At 45.7% G+C, this 27,882-nt stretch overlaps 1 long non-coding RNA gene across 1 annotated transcript; it reads right to left on the bottom strand.

Moving 5' to 3' along the window:
• Window positions 1–20,380: 20,380 nt before the first annotated feature.
• On the bottom strand, window positions 20,381–21,897 carry LOC106886317. The gene is made up of 3 exons (XR_001411631.1): window positions 21,793–21,897; window positions 20,989–21,070; window positions 20,381–20,455 (listed from the first exon to the last, which is right to left on the bottom strand). It is a non-coding gene; the product is annotated as an uncharacterized LOC106886317 (long non-coding RNA).
• Between the last annotated feature and the right edge of the window lie 5,985 nt (window positions 21,898–27,882).

Here is a 27,882-nt window from a genome sequence, read left to right as displayed (position 1 = left end):
CCTGTATATTCCTGTAGAAGACAGATGTATGATCCCTCAGGAAAAATTCTACCAGTTTCACTAATTTCTATTAGAACCTGTGAAAACATTCAAATTAACGGAGTTAAGGAAGAAAAGCAGCTCTTACTTTCTTGGTCTAAAATTGCATTGAGCACCTCTGGCAATCAGTGGTTTGCTACAGATGTCCATCACCAGCACCTTCTGGTGAGACCATTTCCTGAGCAGTCTACTGTAAGCCTTTGTGTTGATGTTGCTGTCTTTATGAGAAGAAACTAGAACCCCTGATTCAAATTTTCCTGAGTTTTGGGTGGTGGAAAATCTAGAATTTTATCTGCCACAGAATTCTGAAATATGGTCTCATTTGCACCTACCAGATCAAACCCCTCACTCCACGCGGCTTTCCCATTTTATTTCAAGCACAGCAACATTATTCAAATTTCACCCAATTGAAAGATGCAGCTGTTTCTATTTTTGGTGCATCCCTGTCAGAGAATAGGAAACAAGCAACAATTCTGCGCTGTGTTTGGTGATCAGCAATATTCTGTCTGTAAGATATTTTCCACTCATTGGAAACAGAAGTCAGGGGAGCAATAGCTTAGGTGCTTCTGCCCTTTAAATACTGCAGAACAGCTGTAATGGTATGTTTTCTCTATAATAGATGATTCTGAAAGCTGAGGCAATTTTCAGAGGACATAACTAGATCATAGCTAAGGCTAAAGTTATGGAATAGATATGCATTCCTGTTCCAGCATACCTAGGTGTAGAAAGAAAATTATTTGTAAGAAAAAAACCCAACAAAACAAACATCTGCCTCCCCCAAACTGATCAACTAATCCCATTTGTGAAAATTAAATAATCTAAATAACTCTTGCCTTGGTTAGTTTACAGTGTCTAAACCCCATAAAATGGAGGGTGGGAAAGGAGTGGAATAACTTCTGAGAGTACATTGTCATTCAGTCTGTGTATTAGCACATACTTAGCATGTACTCTGATTTGTCAAAAAAACAAGATGTAGCAAACAAGGGGAGTTGCACAACCCCAGAAGAGAGCTCAGATCCCATGGTTTAAGGAGCCACGTGTACATCTGGCTACATAAAACTGGTCTAACCAGATCTAAACAGATCCATTATCCGGGGCAAGAGCTTCACTGTCCACATTTGACCAGCTCAGGTCAGGTGCTCACTAGCTGTTCTGGAGGACTATGAAGCCAGATGAAAGACTAAGATGGGTTAAAGGAGGATTGAACACACAAATATGATTAGTGGAGGTGAAGTCACTTGTCCATGGTCATGCAGCAAAATCGCTATGGAGCTGGGATAAGAACTCATATTTCTTGACTTTCAAAATTATACTTTACCCACAGTGCTACACTTTACCTTCACTCCAGTGAAGTTCATAAAGATTTTGGTCTTGGAAAATGCAACTGTGGTAAAAAATGTTTTTATGACTGTTTATTTTCAGAAGATAGATCTAATTCCCAAACCTTACTCATGTAAGCAGACCCCTGAGTATAGACTGTTTGTTATATTTTACCTTTTTTTTCTTAAATGTTGCACAAATAGTGTTCTCTCCAACTTTCTGCATTGGTGTCTCCTGGTGTCCCACTCATCAGTCTGACTAAAGTACAGCCAGAGTTACTTCATTTTCTCTCCCTCCTGGCCACATTATTTTGCACCTGGAGCCTTGTGAGCAGCATCTTCCACTCTTCAGGGCTGCTGCAAAGGAAATGATTGAAAAGTACAACAGAAAGGACAAACCACTAATCATTTTTAGGGAGATGAGAAAAGGAGAACTGATCAGAGGATGACTGTGAATTCCTACAGGCAGCAAGGGGATCACTCTATGTTTAAAGGCACTTTAGAGCTTTGAAAGAAAATCAAAACCACCAGTGCTGTCCACCTTAGTTGCTGACTGGCTAGCAGTGATTTCTATAATTATTTTTTCAAAAGAACAAGTATGTGCCTCCCTTGTTTGTAGAGATCAAGATAAATTGAGACCAGCCCCATACCAACAAATTTCTTCATCAGCTGCTTGACTCCATCCCTTCCACTGACCTTGTCCGATTGGCACCAAAGTCACCAGAATCCTACTTTGGTCATTCCTAAAGCAGAAATGGAAATAGTAAGGCCCTTGCAACCACTTCACTCCATAAAAACACTCACACAGGCAAGTTTGGCAAACTGAGGACCTTCTCCAGTGCTCCCTGCAGGCAACGGGACATATCTCATGGACCCAAACACACCTTCAGCAGCAGCCCAACACCGCCCCTTTCTCTGTGGGCAATGATGTAGAACATTAAATCCCAGTCTTGAAATCAGAACTTTTCCCTTTTCCATAGGTCTGTGGCCTTGGGCAAATGCCACTTCCCATCACTCACAAAAATGAGATGACCACTGCACACCATGTGAAGGGAGAGGTCATTTCTCATAAGAAGGTACAGGACTCAACCATGGCTGTCATGTTCTCTGGTTTCACCACTGGAAAAAAAAGTTCAACACTTAGTTGGAACGGTGAAAAATAAAACATTTAGTTGAAATATTATATACTCACTTATTACAATCAATCCATCCCCACATGAAATATTTCATTTCAATTTTCCCAATGATGGCTTGATTTGGGGGCTGTATATACAGGGAGAAAAGACTTTTATTTTTCAACAGCAAAATTTGATGTTTTTGAAGCTACTTTTGCTGTTGGAAAATGACAGGATGGAAAATCCACAGCTATCTCTACTTGTAACACATCATGGTTAGGTGTGTGTGCATAGCACTTAACACAGCATAAAACATAACATAGCACATAACACATCCAGGTGGGTGTGCATATGGCATGGGCGCAAAAAGTAAGTTTTAGAGACAAAGTTTGAGGACACAGAAACTATTGGAAAAGGGGGGTTAAACAGCATTCAGACAGTAGAAAGAAAGCTGTATTTCCATCATCTCAGGGAAGGTTAAAATACAAAAGCCAATTTGTGTGTGACAACGACAACACTTGGAGGTCTCTTCATTTCTCATTGGCAATAGAGAGATTTGGTGCAAGAAAAAAAAACACAAGTCATTTGTGCTAAGAAGACAATACCCAGCCCTCAGCAGAGATAAAACCCAGATGATGTTTCCGAGTTGGAAGCAAGTGTAACGGGTCAAACACGCCACACGCTTTCCCCTCCTCCATCTGAAAATAACACTTCTTCAAAATTTTCTGGGAGCATGAAGATTTCAACAACAACAACAACAGCACCAACAGAGTTCCCCATATGCTGCGTTGTTTACTTTTGGAGGGAAATTGTTGACTGATTTTCATTTTGCCACATGTGAGATAAAACACTCTACTACCCTCTAATTCAAGAAAAATCTTTTAATATTCCAAGTTTCGCATGTGATTCAGAAGGGAACTGTTTCTAAATGCCAGCTTTTCCTGCTTGGGGGGTGGAAAATGCCTGTTTCTGGCTTGGTTTAGCAGCAGGCTGGCGGCAGATTGGCCTTTCCAAAGCAAGGTGCCTTGGGCAGCGACAGAAAGAGGTGCCCAACCCTCGGCCAAAATAGACCTAAATATCACCCAGAACCAGGGGAGGAAATTTTTTAATAGCTCACCTGAAAAGGCAAAATTATTTGCCAAATGTTCCAGCAATATCACAGTTAATGCAGACATTTCTCAGGGTAAACACGCGGAATTGCCTCAAGTGGGTCAGTTATTGTCCTGGGAACTGCTGGCCAAGCCTGACCTCTTCACCTCACACCTGGGTGTAATTTCCAGCAGCCCAGCCGCTGTTTCCAGTGAAATCAAAGCTGATACAGCCACTGACTTCTAAGATCTCTGATAGGGAGATCTCAGCTGTGGTTACCAGCTGGGCTCCGCAAGTGTCATTTTCCAAAAAACCCATCTGCCACACTGAGGCTCCAGTAGCCAAGAATCTGCTACTTACTACCACAAAACTGCTCCAGATTTTCACAGGGGTAACTACCAGCATTTACATTTTGGGAGGGACAGAGAAGGTGGATTTTAGAAACTGTTACTTTTACTGTTGAAAGGAAATTTTCATCTTCCTGCACTGGTCCAAACCTGCCTTTTTCTCTGCTGCTCTCTTGTTATGCTACCTCGTTTTTAGATAGGTGCCCTTAGCTTCCCAGGACTAGGGGCCATCTCATAGCTTTTATCTTTCTTGCATCTGTTTTTTGTCTCTAACTGCTGCCTTTGCCTTCAGCCTGGCTTCCCTTTTTTCATATTCAAGCTTAGAGGCAGAGACAACCCAGCTGAGACGCACATCTCCGTAGACGTTAGATGTCTCCAGGGGTTGATATCTACATTGGAGCTAGTGATCTATATTGCCTTTAGCATCAGTGGAGAGAAATGAATGGCCAGAGCATGATTTATTTGACCTGCTTTGGGCATCTGAACTTAGAAGGAGGTAATTCCTGTATCACAAGCATCTCTTTTCCAGCAGTTAGCACGTGCTGGAGAAGCCAATGTCAGGACAGATGACTCCTACCTTGTACCCTGAATTCGGTTTTAAAAATGCCCTGAATGTGCCTTTCCTTTGGCAGGATCTTGTCCCTTCATGGACACTTTTCTACACCCCTTGGCTCAAATGATTTACAGGCACCTGTTTTCCCAGGTGATGCCACCAAGGTGCATGTACTTGGTGGTGGATTTCTGCAAGGTCTGGCAAATCTACCCACTGTTATTGCCAGAGTGTCTGGTGCGAGTTTTTTTTCCAAGAGGCCACGTGAAACCTAAACAACCATCAAGGATCCTATTTGAGGAGTATGGTCATTCACACGCAGGGAGGTAAGCTGCAAATGAAGGATTGTTGGTAGAAAAGGGGATTTATCATGATGGATGAAGGGCATTTTTAGCTTAGGAGGCAGCTGGTTTCTTTGTGGCCAGATGGCCACAGGGTCCAGGCCAAACTTCACATCTTGACCGTGCTCCAGTGTGATGATCACGACTGACTGAACTCAGAGTTTGGCCACCATGCGAATATTAAACACCCCAGAATGATTTCTAAAGATTATTAGGTTAGTGTAGCACCCAGCTCAACCTCTCAACACTGAGCTTGGAAAAATGGGAAACAGAAATCAATAGCTTTAAAACAAAGGCGGTGATAAGAAGTGCTCTCTAAGAATGAAGCACTGACCCATTCAAACTGAACCAGAATGGAGATGTTGGAGCCCACCCAGCTTGCAAGGCAGTTTTCAAATGTACCAAATCTGGGCTTAGATCTGGATCCTGATTTTACAAATATGCATCTTATCAATAGAGGTGTTTTATCAAAACCATCTCAAGACCTTCTGGTTCTCCAAATTTGGACCTGATTTTTGGACCATCTCTATTAATTTCTCACAGACATAGCATATTATTATCCAGAATTACATCCCAAACCACCGCCATAAAATTCAACTTGAGGTCCCCTTACACTAAACATCTCCAAAACAGATGCAGAAAAACCTGCTAGCAGTAGTAATCTTCAGGTTACTTTAGTAACACAGCTGAGCGTGGTGGCACCTTGGGAACTTGCTGTAAAGTAAATCCCTGCTTTGGGGAGGGGCAGGAGGAAGGTGGGAACCAGGTCTGTCCAAAGGATGAAGGCCTAGCACCTATCTGCTCTGGTCGTCTGGTATTAATGTGCAGTCAGGGGTCTGTCAAAGCTCCCCAAATCTTTCAGTATCCTGAGAGATTGTGCATGAAAAGGAAGTCAGCTCTGAAAATTGATCCTGCGCACCTAAAAATCACAGCAACAGAAACTGCTCACTTTCCTGCAAAAAGGTAGACCTTATGCCCATGGATAACATGTGTTTTAAGAGCTGAACACAGTGACCTGATGAACCCTGCTAGCACAGAAGAGAAGGAGAAAATAGGAAGATAAATAAAAGTAATTATTGAATTAATAATTAATTATGAACTGTGATGACATGGCAAGCTATGATGGTGACTGAGGTGTACAAAACCTCTTAGGGATGAGTAGTTCTACCAACAGCCAGTGCAACTTCTCTGGCCCGTGGTGCCTGCAACTGGCTGCTGCGAATTGCACATTGATGCACGCTGGTCCGGGGTTCATCCACGGAGGGAGGATGATCTTCCTCGATGCATCTGCACTTCGTTAGTAGTTTGTAGACTGCTAAATGAGCAACAGACCCCAGCATGAATACGCATTGTCTGAGCTCGGCTGATCACACTGTGTGATAAAAGGGAGTGTTAGAAAAAACTGCCGTTCTTCAGTAAACATTGGAAAAGAAGACTGAAGATTAATTCAAACAGCTTGTGTAACTGAAACAAGAGAAATGAGCTGAATATTTCCAAATATGGGCTACCTTACTCTAGTATCAAGCCAGCAGAACCTTGGGGCATGCAAGCCAACCGAGCTGCAACTCCCTGGATAACAAGGCCTTAATTAAAAGCTAAATTGCACATACATAAAAAACCCCACAGGACTCACTTCAGCCACAGAGGTCATGAAATCACAGGCAATCATATGACAAACATTAACCCAAAAGGGTCCAGGGAACAACTGCTCTGCACACACTCACTCAACACAAGCCACAAAAACACTTCGGAAAAATGCCATAACGAGCTTAAGGCTTTTAGTACAAATAAATACAGCCACAAATAGTAACACCAAAGGAAGAGAGAAAAGGAACCACCAAGGGCTCTGGTCTTCTGTAGCAGGGATTTGTTCAATGAAAATGCCAAATTAATTCTAGGAGAGAGACTATATCCAGCCCCCCCCACAAGCCCTCCAACGCCTCGCTTCCCCGCTTCGCTCCCCCAACAGCTCCTGCTAATCTGATCTGGAGGAAAAAGTCTTCCCCACTCCAAATCTGGCACTCATTTTACCCTCACATATAATCAAAACATGCCAGCCAGCACTTGAGATGTTTTTCTTTAATACCATTAGGAGCAATAACACACCATGTTCAACATCCCATCTCCAGCTGCTTTGGAGAAAAGCAAAAAACCCCAACTCAAACACCAAACTATGCACAGGGAGCGCAGGGAGAGGACTAATTAGCTGATTTATGTAATTCCCACATTCAGCTCTGGGTTTTATTTCCAGAGTCACTGAATGCCGACCAGCACCCTGTGTTGGATGGCCCTGACTCTGACCACCCTGAGCCCTGATCCCACCTGGAGAAGGGAGCAGCAGAACTCCCCATGTGTATCGTGGCACTGAGGATGAGCACAGATGGTCCCACATCGCCGTTGGATCCAGGAGGTCAGTGCAGGGTGATTTATCTCTCAGAGCACAGCAGACCCTGGGGCTCAGCTGGTATAATTTGGGGGCAACCCAGCTACTGCCATGGACATCTGCTGAGGATCTGCTCCTCTGTTTCTGCGCTATTTTTGCTGTTAAAGACCAGCAGCTTGCAAGAACAGCAGTAAGTAAACCTATAAAAGAGAGAACATTTAGATAGGGTGCACCAGGTGTGTTGTCCTCCTTAGTGTGCACTGCCTTTTGATGAGAAGTGACATTCTCGCTTTGGCGGCTCTGAGCCACCACGGGCACGTTATGGTGCACAACCTGCCCTCACTGACTCTGGACTCCTAATTTTGACTCAAACCCACCATTTAATGAACTTTCTTTGTCTTTTCATTTCAGCTGAAGGCTTACAAGACCTTTTCATTTGGAAGAAACGCCGACCCAAAGCTCGGCATGGTGCTTGGAGATGGTGGAGTTGCCCATAGCAGGCCTCCTCTTAGCAGAAAGCTCCCTGTGTCTCCAGGTCTTTTGCCCAAATTAAATACAGCCTTCACAGATGGCTCATTGCATCTCCCAGGTGTGATAGGGAGTGACAAGCTCCTAGGGGACAGCTAAACGAGGAGTCTCATGGGAACAAGCAGTCTGAGCAACTCCATGTTCAACTTCTGTCTGCAGGAGGGAACTTGTCAGGATTACACACAGAAGGAAAAAATAAATAAATCAGATTTTGCCAAAAATTCCTGAGCTTCACTGTGTGGAAGGCCAGAGCCTTGCCGAGAGCAGGAAATGAGCATGTGGATGTACTCTTGAAATAAACAATGTCCTCTCGAATAGGCCACAAAACAATACAATTAAACACGGTCTGCCAGCGCAAATACACTTGGGACAACGCTTCCCAAGCCTCCCCTCTTCATCCACCACCATGTGCGTGTTGTGGATGGGGGGGTTTTTGCTCTGGTTACTGAGATAGGAAGAAAGTAGCCCCAGCAACATCCTTGTTAGGGCCGGATCCAGAGGCAGCTCCAAGGAACGCAGCTGGATTTTCCTCCGAGAGTCCAGCCGGCAGGGATGTGGTCACACAGCTGTAAGTGAAGAAGCAGTTGCTATAAATGAGTGTTGTTCTCCATCTCCTGACGTCAAGGGAAGCTTTGGCTGGTGAGCCCTGCCAAGCACCAAGCTCCGGAGAAGCTCTCCCACCCCACGCAGCCCCCACGCACCCAACGTGAGATCGCAGCCATCTCCCTCCCAGCCGGGTGCCGGCACACCTCCGCCTCCTGGCCTGGAGCTGCTGGGGATGGGGAAGATGCTGCCAGGAGTCACTTGCCCAAAAAGCCACTTTCCAGCAGCAGCACCTCATGACAGACCCCAAATAGATGGAGGGAGTGGAGTGTGTCCAGGGGACCCCAGGGCAGGAGTGTTGAGACCGATGCACAGCAGTGGGATGGAGAGAAACCATCTCACCACCAGTTTTGTCCTCTTTTGCTTTTCAATCAACACCTGGTTTTGAGTTGCTGCTGCTCTTTATTTCTATTATTAACAGGGGACATGACACTGCATTGCTCCCTTTCATAGGGAGGGAGGAGAAGAGATCTTTGTGCCTCTTCCAGAAAAATTAAAAAAAAAAAAATCTCACAGATATGTCCTTCCACAAATAGTCGGGACTGAGCTGGAGAAGAGGTGATGCCAGGAGAGGAGAAGCAGGTAACCCTCCCGTAGCTGAGATGCAAGATTAAAAACTGCCATTCCTAGCATATCCTTAAACAAACCCACAAGAGAAGCCAAAGCCACCCCAAACTTTCCCCTTCAACCTATAATTTTCAGACAACAAACCGATCCTTTCACTTTTCCAAAGGAGCGGAGAGAAAGACAGAGAACTGGAAAAACCCTTTATAGAAATATCAGCTGTTCCTCCTCATTCCCACCCCCAGTTCTGTTTTTTGACAAGTTAAACTGAGGCCATAACTTATTCTGCTTTGTTCGACAGGGCTAATCACACGTGACTCTAATCACTCATGATGTTTTATTGATTTTAAGCACATTTAATCAGAAATTGGCTCTGAGTTAGATTCCTGCTAATTACTGAGAAGCAGCATTTTGAATGACTTCACAATTGGACTGCAGATTAGAATGGACAATATGTACTAAAATAATGATTCATGCATTCAGCTCCCTGGATTTATTTTGTTTATATTGGATTTTTTAATCTTTAAAGACATAATTCTGCATATGGGCAAGCACCATTTAAAACCCTTAACAAAATGGGCTTAATTTAACAGGGTAGACTTTAGCCAGAGATGGGATATGTGGGGAACAGTTTATCCCTCACAACTGTAATTGTTCCTCTGAAGGTCCGTGGAGGTGCCTTGCCCATGGTGACACCACGTATGGGTGGTGATGGCACTGCTGGGATTTGGGAGGCTGCTGCGTGGGGCCCCTTTGGCACCCCCACTCTGCTCATGGCTGATGTTCCTGGGTGAGAGGGGTGGGCTGCACTTTGCAGGATTAGGCTCCTATACCGAATCCAGCAGTTCTTCTGCAATGAAGTCAGGGAGAGCTTTTCTGATGCATTGTCACTATTCCCAGCCCCAAACCCTCCTGGAAATGCAAATGGTTCATTAAGGCAAGAGGACCCCAGCTCTGAGAGGTTCCCACAGTGCAAAACCACCCCGGCTGAATTCAGTCATATCACCACTCCTGAATGAATCTTTCAACAACAGGGGGTTGAAGGGTTCATATTTCCATATTTCTCAACCTAAAAAACACCTAATTGAAAATCAGATTATCACTGATCACAACCTGGTAACTGATTTATATTTTTTAGTAGCCACGTGTCTCCTCTCCATCAGTGCTTAGACTGGAGATCCTTGACAAAGTGACTGCAAACACTCCAGTGACATTTTCCATGCTCAGAACCAGCTGTGGTCAAGCACGGACCATCTCTCAGCTCTGCAAAGCTCCCACTGCCTCCTGGAAAACACTGAACCACGAGCAACAGGGAAGCCAGAGGCCAGCAGACAGGGCAGGCTAGAGACTACCAGCTATCTGAACTGGTAGGAAACTTTCCTTCTAAATGAAAACAGAAAGTTTCCATTTCCATCTATGCTATTTTATTTTTGTTAGAAAACAAGAAGCCACAACAGGGAAGGCTCCCGCAGTTTTCAGCTGAAATTTTCAAGTTTTGAGTTATAAAGTTGAGATTTCCCATAAAAAAAAAAAAAAGGAATTCTTTTTCCAACACAGCTCTACTAGGAATACTTACAGCAATCTTGCCAGCCAATTGCTTTCATACAAAAGCCCAAATTCAGAACGATGCACAGATTTCTCTGCAATAACCGGAGTCTAAAAAGCAACAGCTCTGAAGTCTCCCTTTCTGCTCCCACTTCTTTCCGCAGGTCCATGACACTACGTTTCAGTGGGTGGAACTCACGAATGATGTGAAACCTCATTTTTACCGAAAACTGGGAAATTCACCCCAGAGTCACCACTGGCCTCCCAGGGAACCATCCTGCGACCCCGTGATAATTCACCTATCATTGAGAAGTGGCAGAGATCTTTAGTTTTTAAGTACTGTTGAATTCCTTGAATATAATATAGCAAGACTCTACCCTTCATGGAAGATGCTGCCATTTTATTATCACTGGAGAACAGGATTTAGAGGCAAAGGGAACTCTCACCTTGGTATAACTTCACAGGTTACGAAAAAGAAACACCTCTTGGAGTTGGGCCCCTTTAATCTTTCTTCATTCCTTCTTTTTTTCATTTGTTCATTCATCCTTCCTTCTTTTCTTTTTTCAGCTGTCTTTCATTCTTTCTTTCCTTTGTATAAAAATATAGATTTCAGATATGGTCTGCAAAAGCAAGAGGGCCAGCCTTGTCCACGTTACTTGAGATGTCATTGTCTGCCACGAGGGTTGCAAAGGTGGTATGTGTGGTGATGTGTTCAAACTGTGTCCTGGCCATGTGACTTTGTACCTCTCAAAACTGAGTAAAGCCCTGAGGAATACTCTACTTCTTTCTGAGAAGTAAAGATTTTCTATTTCCAGTTTCTCCCTATATCTTTGTCAAAAGACAAAGACCTAGAAAGGTTCAGTGTAGGTAGCACCAGTTCACCTCACACTGAGAAGAGCTACAGAGAGGAAGCCACTGGGTCGCAGGGTGTACAATCTCAACGTACCAGTTTCAGAGGTCCTATGGATGTCCCTGTCCTGAGCCTTGGCTTGCCTGTACTGACATTGCTCCCATGCATAATGCAGTGCTGCCCAGGCAGCAGGACACGGATAACAGGAGGAAAGATCCCCCCAGTCTCATGTTCAGTGAGTCATGACTCACCTACAAGGATGATGGTATTGTGGTGCATTGACATGACAAAACATCCACCAGGAACCATGGAACCATGGAAGATTAAGGTCCAAGCTCCTATGGGGGACACCCACCTCCCTCCACCAATGATAGAGACAGCACTTGGAAAACAGTGTCTCCAAGCTGTAGTTTCTCATCGGGACTATCCCTAGGAGAACTCCATCAGAGATGTGACCTTTCTACACCTCCCTGGTGTATAGTCTGTGTACCCCTGGGGAAGGCACAGATGAAAGCCCTGAAATAGGAGCCAGATCTGGTGTTAGTGTGTGGAAGTACACATCTATTCTCAACATGCCAGGAAAAAACTTCTCTCAGTGTGAGCTCAGGCTTGCAAAGGAAGGTCAGCTACCCATACAGCTAGAAGATAAATGAGGAACAGAAGATTGGATCCTCTGCAATATTTTTCCTTATGAAATCTATGCAAAGGGGATTCTGCATCAACTATAAAACTCACCGCGTCCAGCATTACCGGGTGTAGGTGTTCACAGCCCTGAGATGTGTTGCTTTAGCAGTTTTCTGAATGGGCATGAGCGACACAAAAGCAAATCTGCATTCTTCCACTCACTGGTTGACTCCAACTTCAGAGTCTTCAGTGAAAAGTACAGGCTTGAAATTATTCTGAAGTTACAGCACCTACAAGACTTTTACCAGATGGAAACCTGAAAAAAGATTACTTCTCAGATGCATTGCTCATTTGTTCAGAGTAATTAGTAGATGTAAAACCAAAAATAGACCCTTTTCCTTTGATTCTCTCCAGTCGGATTCTGTGCGTGACGACCCAGAGCACATGTCTTGATGTTCTGCACGGAAGCTGCTGCAGCTTTCATTCAAAACCCAACCAGCGCTTCACATCTCACCTACGAAAATGCAGATGAAGACAAGCCCCATCAGAGGACACCGGAGAGCAACAACATGTCCCAACCCCTCATGTTTTGCATTCTCCTGGGGGAAAGAAACCACAGTTGGGCTCACTTATAAAATCTGCAGTGCCTCAGTGATGAACCTGTACTGTTCTCCTGTGGTTATTGAATAATCTATTAAAAATCCACCCTGAAGTGAGCAGCTAAGGTCCTTGCAGTCTCCTGAAGTCAATGGCAGCCCTTTCTTTGACACCACCAGCTTTGGGATTAGCCTAGGGCAAAGGATGAGGAAGAAGAGTGGTTTCCAGGAGGTGGGGATGAAGAGCAGAGCAGATGGGGTCAGGGCAGAGCTTGGCAGCAGGCACCTGTGTGTGCAAGAGCCGAGGGGAGAGCTGGCAGCAGGAGCCCAGGGGGTGCCAGGGATGGCGATGTCAGGAATACTCAATGCTACCAAAACGACCCAAGAGACACAGGCTCCTGCATCTCAGTTGCTCACCTGGAAAGGCTTGTCCTCCTCAGGTGGCTTTGCTCCCCTTCAAAGGTACCAAGAGCTGGTCCTGGCTACACGGCCAGGACCAAAGCAGAGAATGGGAAAGTCGGGGACTCACGCTGCTGTACAGCTCTCTCGGCTTGTAGCAAAGCTTCAGCATGAAAATACAGTCCCAGATACAACCAGCACTAAATATTTCATCTACCCAAGCAGTGACCGGTCAGCAGACAGCAGAACTGCTCGCACGGGACCGGTGGGGACATGGTCGTGTTTCCAGCTGTACGTTTAACAAGCCTCATTCTTTATGCTGAGCATTAGCAATGATATCCTGCATTAGAGATTAGGGTAATACTGTACATTATTTCCAGCAAGGGATTAATTAAATCTTAACATTTCTGAGAGGCAACCAGTATAAAGGAAGCCATTCATTTCAGCGAGATCCAAATTAACAAGTTTCTCATTTGTCTCTAAACTTGCTCCGTGGTGGAATGAAATGTAAGCTGGGAACTGCCTCCTGAAAATGCTTTAAAATGATGAATAATAATATGGGTTTGCTACCTCCAAAGGTAGCAGCTCTTTGCAGGTCCCAAATATGACAGCAACGTCCCGCTCAGCAGCCTGCCCAAATGACCTCTGCTGTGCTTTGTTCCTGATGTTCCTTGGGTTGGAGGGAAGCAGCTTGAAGTCCAAGGCACTGTGCTGGGAGAGAAGAAAAGCTCTGTTTGAGGCTTAGCAGGATGAGGGGAGACAAGGGGGGACAAGGCCATGTGTGTTGCTCCAACTGGCTGTAAACAGGGAGCGTGGAGAAGACCCAGCAGGGAAGAGGCAGCAGAGCCTATGTGCCCTGGAGATATGAGGTGGGAGGCCACTGGCAACACCTTCAGGGGGATTTTTCCCAAGAAAATGGGGCTGCTCTTTCAGAAAGCCCCAAAGCTGAGCAAAACACCAGCTTCACCAGGACTCTTCTCCTGCAAAATAGCTCACTGATTTACGCATTGTCCTCCCTTGCCCATAGGGTTGATGGTCGTATGCATGTAGCTACAGAGAGATGTGGGCATCTCTGTGCCACTCACCACGACACAGCATGTTCCGTGGTTTCTTGGCCTTTTGCAGGGCAGCTCAAAAAGCTGGGGCTGCCCGTAGCTGCTCGCTTCGCTTTTTCAAAATCTTCTGTTTCTTGTTTGGGCTTGTTTAAACTCGCTTTCTTCCTGTTCACTTTTATTCTGCTTTTCGTCATCAAAGTCCTGATTGGACCGACAAGGGCTTTTGAGACCTGGAGGGTTTCCACGGGTCTGGCTTGTATTAGAGGGGGGCAATTTCCCAACCGCCGGCTGAGTTTCAACATTCCCGTCTCTCCTGGCCTTGCTGAGTAAAACCAGGGGCACACACGCAGCCTCCTGCAAAGACTTTCTCCCTTTCCGGTGGGATGAAACCAAGGTGGGGAAATTTTGACCAGAGGAATGGAGCAGGTTGGACTGGAGAGCTGTCTCTGGCATGCTTGGAGTTGAGACTTTCAGCCCGATGATTATTTCTGCAGCCCATCCTCCAGAGTGGGATGGAGCGTTTCAACCCCGATGCGCTGTTTCCCCAGCCAGAAAAGATGCTGTGACTGCAAGAGAGTGGTTGTTGTGGGTCCCTCTGGTCTGGGGTGGCTCATGCAGCCCCCAGGGATCCCATCCCCAAGGTGGGAGGACCAGTCAGTGGGATGCAGAGAGCACCTAGAGCAGATGGGGGAGCTTTGTGCTCGCAGCCTTGCAACCATCCCACCTTGCAATCACAACCCCACGCTCCCAACCTCACAATTCCTCCTTGCAATCACAACCCCACGTTCACAACCTCACAAGTCACAACCCCACGCTCCCAACCTCACAATTCCTCCTTGCAATCACAACCCCACACTCACAACCTCACAATTCCTCCTTACAGCCACAACCCCAAGCTCACAACCTCACAATTCCTCCTTACACTCACAACCCCATGCTCACAACCTCACAATTCCTCCTTACAGTCACAACCCCATGCTCACACCCATCCCTCCTTGCCACCACAGCCTCATGCTCTCCTCCTTGCACAGTGGGGGTCTTGCACAGACCTGCCTCACCGAGCTGATTTAAGGCCTGGAAGTTTTCTTACCTGGGGATGAACACTGCTGGGACATGTTAAAATGAATTCAAGAGCCCAGTTTTTGACAGACTTTTATAACCTGTAGGTGCAAAGCTTGTCCACAGGATGAAACATCATTTTGGGCTTCACAAAAACTGTACCTTCGTGTGCTAGGAACAGTAGTGCAGGTCAACGTCAGTGACCATTCCCAAACCAGTACCAGTGCTACAATAATAATGTAATAAACATCATAAATCCGTTTTCTACCCTTAACAGTTCTAGCACAGCTCCAACTATTAGTAAAATGATGTGGAAACCAATCAAATTTACAAAATAAGCAATTGCATGGACCTAAGCCTGCTGTATGTCCTACCTTAAATAACAACCCTGATGTCTTCCATCGTTTAGAGCAGAGTTTCTCCTGGTCCTTCCCAAGGATCAGGATCCAGCCCACCCTCACTTTCGCATTTGGAAAAGTGAAAGCCATTGGGTAACGAGCTCCAGCATCCATTTAACACAGGAAAGAGAGCGACGGTGCTGTGGACGAGGGCCCACACGTGCACAGCAGCACAAAAGGCAGCCCCGAGCCCTGCAACTGCACAAATCGTGATTGAACTCCTCCCCCATCGCCCCCTCCCCTGTTACGGGTCCAGCTATGCAATATTAATTGCAATTACCCATGTACCTCATGTCCATATTATGTTTTAATAGGTGTCATCGTGCAATTAAGCACCGGCGGCGCGAGGCAGGCATTCTGCAACGCCAGCAGTTTTTGCAAAAAACCACGAGATGGCGATGCAATAGAAATTTCCATCGAGAGAAAAAGCACTTTGGGGTTACAGGGGACCCAAACCCCCCCGGCTGCAGAGCCCACCACCAGAAAGCACAAAGCACATACAGAGGAGTGAAGTTTTACATTATTTTCCTTCTTTTCGGGGGAGCGTGCATATGCTTGCTCTGCATTTATTGCGTAGTTTTAAAGATCCAAAGCATAACACAGTTTGCATTATTATTTTTAATATCAGTAGCTGCCTTGAAACCTCCTGTTAGAGCAGCAGCTCGATCCTGCTGTGACCAAGTGAGTCTGCACGAAGGGGCAGTAAACTGCAGCTCTTTGGAGTTTGCTGCGTAACAGTCATTTAAAAAAAGGATTTTGCCTTTCTCTAGCAAACTGCCCCATTCCCCAGGAGATACGTCCATCAGTGATAGCCGTGCCGAAAGGAATTTTGACACAAAATGAAAAATTAATTAAGGTTTTTAATTAAAATACGGGGAGGCATGGAAAATGGAGAGCTGGCTGATGTAGCGCGTGTAGTTGCAATCCCTTTACCCTCTGAGCTTGCCCCTTCCCCTGGGATAGTGTGACTGGGATGTGGAAGGTGGGATGAATAAGTGTGACTAGAATGTACAAGTTGGATGTCAAGACAGATCTGAGTATTTCTACTTTAAAAAACCTTATTTTATCACCTCATTTCTGCTTATAGTCTCTCCCCCTTACTGGAGACATATATCCATGGGCAGAGGTGCAGCCCTCTTATTTAATACATTAATATTGAATGTTGCTATGGACAGGCTTCAGGGTTTGGGGTCTTACATGGCACTATCCCACCCTGAGGGACTCAGTAGAGTCATACCTGCTCCCCTAAATTTAGAAGCTTCTGTCCTGCCTAGCCCTGCTGTCAGGGATGGGGTCCCAAAGAACAGCGCACGGGACAGTGGCTTGGAAACCTCCTTCCCATCCATCCCCTGGTGCGACGAGGCCCCGTGGTCATTCTTGTGATTATTCTTAGCACCAAGGAGCGATATCAACAGTTTTATACAAGGAGAATTAAAACAACAAATTAAACCAACAAATATTGGGCTGTTTTCGACTGTTTGCGAGACAGAAGACACACGATCAACACCTCCATCCTCCCTCTAAACACCCTCAGGGGACACATACTCAAACCCTAGAGCCATCAGCCAACGGTGGCTTTTTTTCTGGGACTTTTAGCACAATCCCATTGAAAAAATTGCCCGCCTCTTCTCTGAGTCTCTCCTTCCCCATGGCTCCCACAGCGAGGGACATGGCTCTGGCTGATGCTACTAAGAGGGTGGTGGCCACACGCTGCCAGCCAGCCCTTCCAATTTACCCTGTTTGCCCTCAAAAGCAACTCTTACCTGCTCAAGGAGCAACACCCGCTTCCCACTGAGCCCTTCAGCACTACGCAGGGACAGGGCAGCAGCTTTCACCTTCCCTCTTCTACTGCCAACCCCAAATTTGGGGATGGGTGGCTATGCAGGGCTGTTCCTCTCTGTTTCATGGCACCCGTTGAGCTGAATGAGGATAAAACACCAAGCTTTGAGCCCACAATTCAATTAGGAATTGCCACAGATGCAGCTTCAAAGTGCCCTCCTGAAAATTTGCCCTGCAAATTAAAGCTCCCTTTTGCAAATCTGCCCTTTAGGTTCCTACTTGAAAAGGGGACGGGAGACAGTTTGGGGAGATTCATTTTTCCTCCAGTTTATATATAACTTGCTAAGCTTTTTATTTTTTAAATGAGCTTACTATGTCCAATTTAAGTCAAAATTTAATGATCCCTGCAGTAATTCATTTAAGGATACAGCTTCAATAAACGCCATGGCATAAGTCAGGGAATAACTGTCCTTGTCCGCAGCACAATGATTAATCAACTTTATTAAAATTAGGATTGGCTGAGGAGATTTGCATAATATGAGAAGACTCAGAGACCTCTCCAGGACTAAAATGGACCCAAGACCAAACTTTGGGGTTTTTCTCCCCACTGTCCCAGGCCCCCTGGCCCCACGTACCTTGGAAGCATCCAAGTCCAGAGCATCTGGCTCGCCTCACACCTGGAGGTGGATAGTGGTCCTAAAAAGGGTTCAAAAAGACCAATTAGCACAGACAAGCAGGTTGTGAAGCACTTTAGGTAGCAAGAAGATGCGGAAAACATCCTATATTTCTGGCAATTTAAGGGGTGTTTCTCAGTGCTTTGGTGTAGGGATGCTTTCTGGATGAGACATTAATAGGAGCAAACACCCGGAGTTATTTTATGTCGTTTTATATTATTTGATGTCATTTGATCCCCTCATCTCCCCTTCTCGAGCTGGGCAGGGCCCTGGATGCCCGCTCTGCTTAGCCAGCGACCCGTGCCGTGCCACACCGATGCTGAGAGCAGCTCAGCCCCTGTGGCAGGTCAAGGAAATCAAAAGCAGCCCAAGCTGCTCGGGGTGGCTCTGCACCCCCCGGCCCCACAGAGGAGCACCCCACCACGGCCCGGGTCACAGCCCCCTGCCACCAGGCTGCCAAGTCCAGCCGACCGAGCCCCCGTGGAGCCCGCATTACCACCGCGATGACCCTATATGTAACACCGGCCAACCATGAGGGACCAATTAGCTTTCTGGATCCAATTAGCAGCAGCTGTGATTTGTGTGCATCCCTCCGTACATATGGCTGCGCTGAACTTTCCCTCAGTTTCAAATGTCCCCGTATAGCGCCGGCGAAACGAGAGGAAGGACCATTTGTCTCGTCTTTTTTTCCGAGAGCCTTTATTATGATGGACGAGGAACCTTTTACATCATTCACCAACTTGCAAACAAATTAGCTACCTTCATCACCTTCCCCTGATAGCGGAGCTGGCAAGCGATGGCCCGATGAGCTGTCGGGGAGTGGGTAATGGGTGCAAGGAGGGGGGGGTGTAGTACAAGTCTTTCGTTGGACATGATCAACTAAGTTTGCTGGAAATAAAATATAAGTGAAGTCAGATGCTGAGGGCTTAAGTGTCCATGCATTAACCAAGATGGTTTCCATCTCGTGGAGCAATTTGGGCTCTGGCCATTTAGGGTGGGACAGGAATTGTAACTCATTCTAATGGATGCTGGGCATCCAAATCCCCTCGGTGGGATTGAAAAAAAATCTCATCCCTAATTTCAATGTGCCTCCGTCCCTCACATGCAGCCAATTCTCACAGGGTGCTCCGGGAAGCCAGATAAAAGCGTTACTGGTATTACCCATAACAATCTTCTATTTCCTTGAAGAGACTGGAGTAGGAAGAAGAGAAAGGAAGGTCCACGGCCTGTTGACAAAATGACAGGCCGATGAATAGAGCTGGCTCCCTCTTCCCCTATCAGTGGTTCCAGCCCAGAAATAGAAGGTCCCATCAACTGCAGCCCAACAGAAGTCCCATGCTCAGGACCGTGCATGCAACGAGACCGCAGCGCTGATGGCTGCAGAAGGGGGTGATGCAGATTAGTGCAGGTCCTGCTGCTAACAATCCTGGTAAAGGCAGTGATGCTGCAAGCCCCGGGGAGAAAGGCTGTGATAAATGGCTGGGAGTTAATGGCAAGGCATTCTGCAGCATTGCCCAAGGGGTCAGCCCCTTTCTCCTCCATCTGCAGGGCTTTTAACGGCAGGCCGCCCGTTCTTGGCAGGAGGTGTGGATAATGGAGTGGATCACCAGCTCCAGCGCAAAGGCAGAAGATAAAACCATTTTACAGGGTGCTTTAAAAAAAGAAGTCGTCTTAGCTGGAAAGTATCTGTTAAAAAATAAGGCAGTGTTGGAGGAGAGACCCCTGTACACGTGCATAGCCTTGACAAAATTGCACTAGAAACGAGGCACTGGATCGTTTTATTGCACAGTAAACAATTCGGTATCTCTGTCTCCTGCAAGGTTTGGAAATGAGCCCTTTTACAGAGCAGCCAGCCAGCTCTGGCTCCTGGGGACAAGCACGGGGAGGGGCTGTGTGTAAATTAGGAGAGGAGGAAAGAGGCTGAAGGTTGTATGACATCACTCCAGATCGCGTCTGAAAAAAAACAAGAGTTTGTCCCTGTCTGGGTGAGAAGGGAAGGGGACAGACCTGGTGGTAACAGTTCCCCATGCCTCCTCTTACACCTGTTTGAACCTGTGTTGCCTTGGTGGGGAGCAGGTAAAGTTGGGCAACATCATCTGTACAGGGGAAGGATAAACTGGATGATGTTTTCCATGGAAGTTGAAAATTCAGCGTAATTAAACTTGATCCTTGGAAGAAGATAAATATGTTTGAAAACCCAGCCCAAATGCTGAAGTTACAGTAGCTGATCCACAGAGAGGAAGAATGGGTTTGTGGTTAAGGCGCTTCCCTGTGATCTGAAAAATCTGGGTTTAATTCCACCAGCCACAACCTCCCTGCGTGCTCCTGGACAGATCACTTCATATCTTTCTGCCCAGCTCACCATACAAAATGAGGGCCATAGTTTTTTCTTTTCAAACAGACAGTCCTTACCATGAAGAGCTTGCAGTTGCGGCTAAGTCTACGCGCTGCAGATTGAAGCAACAAGTTTCAGGAGTCCATCACCTTGATAATTTTATTCTTCTTTCTGGAAGGAGCTGCATTCCCCGCTTGAAAGCAGAATATTACATCCACAGTCCACTCCTCTTTGTGGGTCAGGATTTGAAACCAATTTCTGTACTAAAAAAAAAAAAAAAAAAATCATCACAGCACAAAAAATGGCTTAATTAGCTTTGTAGACAGCCAGTGTGAGTACAGAATACCCCGAGTGAGGGTCCTCTCCAGCCAAATACCGTCCTTTAGGGAACTTGGCATTCCTTCCAGGCTGTGTGTCAAGGAGACTGAGCAACTTTACATCAACACAACATGGATTTTCCTTCTACCAAACTACTCTGCAATCTGTAATTTTTAACCTCACAAGTTTGAGATTGTACCTTAACATTTGCAGGAAGCAGATGGCTTCTGCATACTGCCAACCTGTTGTTACAAAAGCATCTTCCAAGAATTGTTTTCTACCCACAGTCGCTAACCATAATTAACCTTTCATATGATTTAATAAACAGGAAAAAATATTTGCCATCTCATATTAATAAAGAGAGCTCTTCAGGACATTTCCCCCCCCCCCCGGTCTTGCTTCTAGAACGTAGAAGCTGCGGTAATTTTTTTGTGCGCTTCTTTTATTGCCGTTCAAACTATTTAGGGATGCAGCTTACCTATGCAGATTAAAGCTGCGAAGGACAGCATAATAGTGGACTTGCAGAGCACCTTCTGGCACAGCACAAAATGACCTCTTATCTAAGGGAAAAAAAATGTAAGATGGAGTGAGAGGAACGACTGCTAAGCCCGGGGCAGAGATGGAGAGCAGAGCTCACCGACAGCCCCAGCAATATCAAGGGAGAGAGACTGCTACGTTTTACACTTTCCCACACTCATAATTTTAATGCCTCACAAAGTTTTAAGTGATAATAATAGAGTCCTGTAGTGCTTTGACCTTTTCAATATTCGGAAACTTTACTGACCGGTCATTTTTTGGATGGAGGGCTCTCTCTACATACGCACCACAGGGACAGACATCTCCAAAGTGCCTCGGAGACAGCTAAGTGCAAAGTGGTATTATTACCATGATTTCACTAATGAATGAAAATGAAGATGTTGGCTAAGACTTTCCCCCATATTATGGGGGAAATTAAATGACAGACGTAAGTAAAAAGCTGGCATGGGGGACCAAAGTACGTCTCTCAGTTCCTGATGGGTAGTTGCTTTGGCTTAGAACATCAAAGGCTTTCTGAAGAGCTGAAACTATAAAGGAAATATTCTCTTGGTTTAACCAATTTCCATAATGGGGATTAGGGAACACTCTCCCTGCTAGGACAGGAGAACTTCTTTTTTAATTAATGTTCCTTGTAACTGTTGAGTGGTCATCAACCATTAGTATGATAATGCACCCTTGAAATGATAAATACAATTATGATGATAACTGCTTGGCTTTAAAAAATAAAATAAAATCATATACATACAAAGCCTGTACTGCAGCCTGGGAACCGATTCCAAGAGACGACCCTGGGTTTTCTGCTTTGTCCCTGGTTTTGGCGGTACGGAGGAGTTCGCCGAATGGTGTTTCGCTCCCATTTGCTATCAATACGCTGCCAAGATCGAAACGGATCAACTTGAATTAAGATGGATGCACATCAAATTAATGCAAGCCCAAGGAGACTGATTTTGTAGCTGAAAATAAAAAAATAGAATAATTTAAAAAAAAAAAGATTTTGTTTTCTGAGGCTAGAAATTAAACAAGCAAAACCAAAGATCTCAAAGAGGCAACTCTTGTTTTTCACTAAGAATAAAAAACTCTGTCTTTCTGTATATATTATACACCTGGAAACCACCAAGCAGTTGCAGTGTTTTCTCTGCATCCTACTACCATCTCAGACATTGACTGATACATTTGCTTGACCAGAATACAGCAGCAGAAAACCACCATTCTATTAAAGCTGCCATTTCTTTCATTATTTTCAGTAATTAATTCTTCATTTATATCAGACATCCTTTTGTGATAATTTTGTTCTAATCTTGGTTTAAAGAAATTTTTTTTTGGTGTTCTGAGATTTTCTCTAGATTAGAACAGTTTTTAAAAAAAATATTTCCATTAATAAATTGTTATTTTCCTCCAGAGGTTGTGATCATAAAATATGCATTGTGATAGCAATAAACATTTAAAAAAATGCAAATATGGCTTTTACTTTTATAGATCTCAGTAAGATACAGGGTAGAACAAAACCAGGATCAGTAATGTTTTAGATAACACGTTATCTTTTTGCATGATACCTTAAATCCATTTCAGTTCAAGGTGTCCTCACTGACTTTAACGATTCAGAAGTTTGATGCTGCAGTTGTCCTTGGAGGGCACTTTCATTTTTTAAGCCCCAAACCCAGTTTACAAGGTCTGACCAATTAAATTCAATTTTCTTTCCAATTCAGTTTAAGATTCAGGCTGAGGCTTAGCCTTTAACCCTTTGAATTTCCCTTTTCCTGGCCAATGTCTCAATATTATAATTATTTTAACGTAAAGGGGTTTTCTTGTTTTGCCTTTTTGGTTTGTTTAGTTCTTTTTTTTTTTCCCCCTACAGGACGGGTTAAACATTTGCTCCGAGCACTTTTAGGATTCATTGGATGCGGCCCAAATCCACAGGACAAACATTTTGCTGCCCCAAGAGCCCTGAGAATCTGTAATCTGCGGCTCCTTTCACTACCCTGGCAGCCGTTTCAAGTCAGGGCGTGTTTGATGGGGTTTTTTTGGAAGAACACGCTTCCATTCAAGAGATGTTACAGCAGAATTTGAGCAAGGTCTGCGGTGGTCTGTGTCCGAAGGCAACAAAGCCCGCTTTCTCTTCTGGTTTGGGTTTCTTTTCAACACTTACCAACTTTGTCTCACAACACCCTTGAGAAGGCAAATGCGCTTTTTGTTCCTTTATTAAGAGGCGAGGGAACTGGGACATTAAAATCCCAGTTTTGCAGGGGGAGGCAGCCCTGGGGGGATGCTCCGCAGGTTGATGGGGGTGTTTGGGTGGGATACCCTGGGTACCCCACGGCCCCTGCTCACCTTACCCACCCTAACCTCCTCTCCCTAATTTATTCCCCCCAGAATTGAGAGCCACAAAGCTTTTGGAGCACTGCTGCGGCAGGAAGGCAGAGGGTTTATCTGCTGTTAAAATCTTTGGGGAATTATTTTTTGTTCCTCTCCAGCCTGCGCATGGCCCTGCCATCGCTGCCTCCCTGCGCCAGTTTTAAGGCATTTATTTCTACAGATCCCCGTGCAGTAAACAGGCTCTTTTCATCCCGTATTGCAGACAGCAGCTACAAGAGAGGAAGATTTATGTCACTTGCCCAAATTTGCCCTGGAAGTCTTTGGCAGAGATTTGCACCCTGGTCTCCAACCTCACACTACAATTAGGGACCATCGGTCCTGTCAGCCCCTGGCTCAGCTTCAGCCTCTCTTCTCTCAAAGCAGGGATGGGGACCATTGCCATCTTTCACCATTTTGTCATGGACCTCATGATATTTTATTTTATTTTAAACTCCCTCTCTTTGAAATGGTTTGAGGGTGCGGGAAACTCCACTTTCATTAAAAGGAAAATTAAGTTATGGACAAAAGGCTGAAGCAGAAAGACTAGAAACTGTAATGCTAACAGAAACAATTCGCCATTTTTTTTTAAAAAAAATCTGCTGCTCCGAGGGTCATCCCGTGATTTACATGGAGTGACTCATGATTTTCCAGCACAGTTGCTGGGCAGACCTTAAAGATCGCCGCCTATGTGGGAATACTAATTTTAAAAAAATCACTCAGCTCCTCATCAGATGCCGAGGAGCACGGCGCGCTTTCATTTTTCCTGCACATTAGCCAAATTAAATCAAAATAAATATCAATGAAAATATTGCACAGGACATAAAAACCCCATCCATTTGCGCTCTATCCATATGCTGCTTTATGAGACGCCGGGTTTCTCTCCTGCTCCGGCTCTGCGCTGCCAGCCTGGAGAGCACAGCAAGGCGTGGAGTCCCTGACGTGCTTTAGGCATTCATCCCTCAAACACTGCACCCCGGGGCCTGCCTGCCTGTGTGTTTTTCTTTTTTTTTGTTCTCACCACACATCTTCGCCAGGCTTATTTCTGCCCGCGGGCAGCCGCCGTGGCTGGGCTAGCACTTGCCAGCCTGGCTCCAGCCCCGGCCACCGGCTCGGGATGCGCCGCCGCTGCGGGATCAGCCCTAAGGTGCATTTCTGCCAGCGAAAAGTACAGCTCCTGGAAGGTGCTCCGGTCGTTAATTATCTAAGGGTGGTTTGGACAAAGCAAGGAAGCCCAGGAAGATGTTTCTTAGGGGGAACTGGGGTATTCATGTTGGGGTCCCTCACCGTACATCTGCATCTCGGCGCTCCCGGCGTGCGTGCAACCTGCCCCCCAAAGCCAAACGCCCGCTGAAGAAATCATAAAACAGAACTCAGGATTTAAAACTGCCAACAACTTGCCTCGGCTGGGGAGCAGGAATAGTGATTCCTGCTCCTAAAACCGGCGCAGTTTAGGGTAATGTGATTAGACATTCAACATTTTCCCCCCCCTCTCATTATTATTTAGCTCCCTCATTTGAATGCTCAGGTTGGAGGGAAGGGGGGATCGCTCGGAAATTACACACGCAGCCAAATTTCTTCCTTCCCCTTTGACAGGGCAGCGCTGATGGTTATTGTTCTTTTCTAGCTGCATTACGCTGTCCTTGATTTTTGTTTCAAGCAGTCTAATGGCATGATGTCAAATCCTGCTAATTGGTTTAGGATTAAAATGCAGGGCCACATCACTCTCTTGATTAACCAGCAGCAAAACTGCTTTTGTCTAACGATCGTTTCAGAGGAGAAAGAAAATAAAGCATATAAAGGAAGCTTCAGGCTTTTGTCAGTAAAAATACATAGGAAACTGCTTTTTCTTTACGGGGAAAAAAAAAAAAATTGCCACTGCTAGGCCCTCTAAGTTTTGACTTGTAGCAGTTAAAAAGCAGCCCTGCAGGGAAAGGTCGCTTACTAAGGAGAAGAGACTGTGCTTCCATCCAGCATCCAGCCACTCGCTGCGCCGCACCAGAGCATCCATGGCTGGACCTTCTTTTATTTAATAAATTGGCAGCAAAAAAATCAATGGGAATGTCTCAGCCCCATTTCTGGCCTCCCTGACACCTAAACAGCTCCAGCCCCAGTTGGGATAAATAACCTGGGACCCAGCAAAGGCTGCGGTGGCCGGTGGAGCCCCTGGGAGATGCTGGGAGCTGCGGATGCTGTTGGGGACCTGAGTGGGATGCGGGATGCCCGGGGCCACGGGGAGGGGATTTGCACCCCCTGGCATCCCCCTTTGCTCACTCCACAGCCACAGAAATTAATTCTGCAGCCTGAGACAGGGCTGTGCTTGCTGGGAGCTCACCTGTTGGGTGATTAGCACAGAGACAGGACAAAGCAGTTTTTTTCCCCCCTGGCAGCAAGGATCAAGGATTATTGGGAAGGGAAGGAAGGGATGCATGGTTCAAATTAAAACAGGGACGGAAGCAACACCAAACCACTACTTTGTCATCCATCTGCTAAAAAATACAACCCAACAAACCCACAAGAAAAGTCCCCCCTATCAGCCTCCAAAGATTCTCCCTGCCTGCACTGTTTAATCTCTTTGGCTCCTGTTTTCCCTGACCAGCTGAGGGATTTAATTTCCAGGGAATTAGACGTCTGATTCAAGGTATTGTTTTGGGAGCTGTGCACACGATTTGCCACACACAGTCCTGAAAGTCACCGGTGGACCCAGTGCTTCCAGCACGCTCCCGGCCCGGCCCCGCTCCGCCGGGAGGTGAAAGGGACTTTATTGGGAAGGTTTTGATGCATTTGGCATGTCTTTGAACCTGGCTTCCCCAAAGGGAGAGAATGAACTCAGGCGGAGAAAGAAAAAAAGGAAATAAAAGGGCCCTTCCCATCTGCCCGGCTGCATTCAATGGGGAGCTTTTTAAAAGGTATAATAGAGGTTTGTGTGTTCCTGCTGAGATTTGTTCTGGTCAACTTCTCCGGGGTGCTCAGACGGGGCGGGCTGGTGTGCCCACCCTCCCCCAGCGCCCTCGGAAAGAAATTATGGTCAGGGCTGTTTTGTTTTTTTTTTCCAATTATTTTTTTCTGCTGTAAGAAGTGCGTGCCCTGCACACACGTTGCTCTCGCACAAAAGCGACTCGAGCCAGCCCCGCCGAACACAAAAGTGGGTTTTATTCTGGGTTTCCACCAGCAGTGCAGTTAAGCCCAGTGTTCCCAAGCGTGGCGTTGAGGGAGCCAAACCCCAGACATCCCTGCAGGATCCAGCCCAGGTTTTCCTAGAGAGCATCTCCGGGATGGTGGGGCTGGGGAGCATCTTAGGGCTCAGTCCAGTTTTACAGCATCCCATCATGGAGGTAAATCACCAGCAACAGTGGCTGTACTCCAGAAGTTGTCCTGCTCTTTACCCTGCTCTGCAACTTGTTGGTGCAATTGTTAAAAGCCAGGTCAGATGCAAAGCTGATCTTTTTTTTATGCGATCCTGGCCCCAGCACAGACAAGATGACATTTAACAACACCAAACGCTCGAGAATGGGCCCTGTGTCAGCACTCAACAGGTACAAAAAAGCCTGAGAAGTTCTTGGCTGTCATGAACGGCTTTCTGCTTTGCAAACTATGATAAAAAGAGTGGAAATATGTTTTGTCTGCTTTTCCCTGACTCCAGGACTCCAAAGCAGGAAGATGAGAACATCCTGCACACATGTTAATTAGTCATTCCTTAAAACCAAATGTCACAGCGCTCATATTTAATTCTAAGAACAGACTGATGAATATGTACGTATAGTTATATTTCATTTACATACTCTGGGATTTGTTAAGGGACGCCTAATAAAACCATCTAAAATGAATTAGGTCTTCTCCTACCAGCATTTATTTTGAATACACATATATCAGAGGAACATTCCCAATACTGTAATAGGAGATTTTCGCAGAAACAAAATGCATATATTACATTTCATAAGGGCATATAGTGAGTTAAAGCAGCCACCCTCTAAATGGGATTTGATTTTGGTGTAGCAAACACACAAAAAAGGGGCTTGAGAGGCAGGAGCGAGGCAGTGATTAGGTTTATAGGAGTCCAAAAAGGTTGAAGCTCAGCACCCAGAGGGCTGTAAGAAAGTGTCCACGTAAGGGAGATGTTAAAGGAATTGAATTATCTCCTCAAACCCAGCAGAAAAGAAAATCCCTTTCAGATTTTTGCATGCCCTTATTTTCAATTTTCCCAGTTCTGCATCTAGTGCCATTTTTTAAAAATATATTTTTTCCTTTCTTTGGAGCCCCCAGCCCTGGAGCAGGGTGCCATCCAGGTAGTTGCACTCAAAAAAAAACCCTTCCAGCCCAACAAGTCTCTCAGGGTTTGGTTTTTGTTTTTGTTTTTGTGTTTTTTTTCCTTTTCAAAACAATATGGTTTATAGGAAAAACACTTTGGGTTTGGTTTTCTATTTCCCCCCCCCCCCTCCTAACTGCCTTGCACCCCCTGAGCTCTCGGGGGGCAGGGAAGCGTGGC

The sequence above is a fragment of the Calidris pugnax genome, unplaced genomic scaffold, assembly GCF_001431845.1.
Source record: "Calidris pugnax isolate Ruff unplaced genomic scaffold, ASM143184v1 scaffold18, whole genome shotgun sequence".
NCBI lineage: Eukaryota > Metazoa > Chordata > Aves > Charadriiformes > Scolopacidae > Calidris > Calidris pugnax.
Note: the sequence above shows the minus strand (reverse complement) of the source record. Positions and strands in the feature narration are given on the sequence as shown.